Source organism: Aplysia californica, unplaced genomic scaffold (genome assembly GCF_000002075.1).
Source record: "Aplysia californica isolate F4 #8 unplaced genomic scaffold, AplCal3.0 scaffold00437, whole genome shotgun sequence".
Lineage (NCBI taxonomy): Eukaryota > Metazoa > Mollusca > Gastropoda > Aplysiida > Aplysiidae > Aplysia > Aplysia californica.
In genome coordinates this window covers 180,017-181,652 of record NW_004797707.1, presented here as the reverse complement: position 1 = coordinate 181,652, position 1,636 = coordinate 180,017, and positions in this window count along the sequence as shown.

Below are 1,636 nucleotides of genomic sequence, written 5' to 3'. Positions count from 1 at the left end.
TTTATACCCCCCCCCCTCTCTCTCTCTCTCTCTCTCTCTCTCTCTCTCTCTCTCTCTCTCTCTCTCTTCCTCCTCCTCCTCCTCCTCTTTTCTCTCATTCTTTTTCTGCTATCTGTTATAAATCACGTAAAAAGGTTGCAAGCTCAATAATGTTTCTCCCAGCTCGCCGTGTCGTGTGTAGTGTGTAGTGTGTAGTCATTTCCTCCAGGGTTCATGATAACACAGTTACACACTTACAGGGGTAAGGCCGTCACGGTTCAGAGAGCTCGTGTGTCACCATGAAGCTTCCGGCTGAGAATTTACCCACAATGCTTAGCTCTCTGGGTTCGTGGACAGCTTTGCCCCTGTGCCCTGACTGTGCTCATTTCGAATTTCATATTATAGTGCGGTCAAAAATTCGTGGCGCAACTTATCCTCAAATTAATATCTCTTTAACGGGGGCAACATTGTTACCCATACTTTGCACATCAGTTTGCATCAATTTGTCTCAACTTAATCACCAAACAGAAGATGCCTACAGGACATGGAAAGCTATCACAGTTTGAGCCTTTTTAGCGGAAATTTAGCCACCACAGTAGTATTTTTTCGTAGAAATGTCAGGACATTTATGATTTTTGCCTCATCCTTAATTTTACGATGTCAGAATAGTATTAGCTTGCTCATTATCACATCTGTGAATATTGATATGTGTCACGGCGTGGTGGAATCAGGCTCTCGTCAATTATTTTTTGGGCACGTGGAGTTATTGGTATCGTCTTAAAAAGCATGTTCATTTGTGAACCTTTCAATGAAAAAATACCCATCTATCTTCAGTAGAAGTCTATTATATTTGAGACTATAAAATTAGCAAGAAAATGGCTGCCAACGGTCGGTGGCTTCCATTGCTTGAGAGTCCTTGGAAAGTGAGCATTAAAATTTACATTTTCATGCTTTTGATCAACGATTTTCAGTATCATCCACCAAGAAATGAGTTTTAAAATGGACCTAAAAGGTGTTGAGCCAAACATTAAAAAAAAAAATCAATGAAAATTGCGAAACTGGCAGGAAAATGTTAGTTTCTTCAGTTTCTTTATTTTGACGAGCGCCTGATTTCACCACGGCGCTGCCTCACATAATTATGTTACCTACGTATATACCTGTCCCTCATTCCATGCACCGTGGGTCCAACTTGGGGCATCTTGTCATTTTCTTGTGCCTTCATCCAAGAAATTTCTGTCTTTTCGAGTCTTCTTTTCAAAAAAATAATAAATTTACAATTGTTGTCTTAGGCAGAATTACTTTACAAGTATCGGCAAACGTAACCAAGGATACATGCACAATATCTGGTCGCATTTAAGAACAAGCGGGCTAACCCAGATTTTGGGGCTTTCCAGAAATCTTGACCTACACCAAAAGTGGGCACTGCCCTACCTATAGATCTAGGAGAAGTTTAGTTTCATTGGTGTGTATATTTGTTTGGTTATAGAGAAAACTCCTTGTCTTTTAAAGTAACTGAACAAAGGTCCAAAAACTTTACCTTCGATTTCTCAAAACAGCATTTAATATGGTGTAAAGCGCATAGAGCTTGCTTTCGAGTGGGGATATGCGTTATACAAATGCTATTAATTATTATTATTATTTATTCCTATTCACCAAA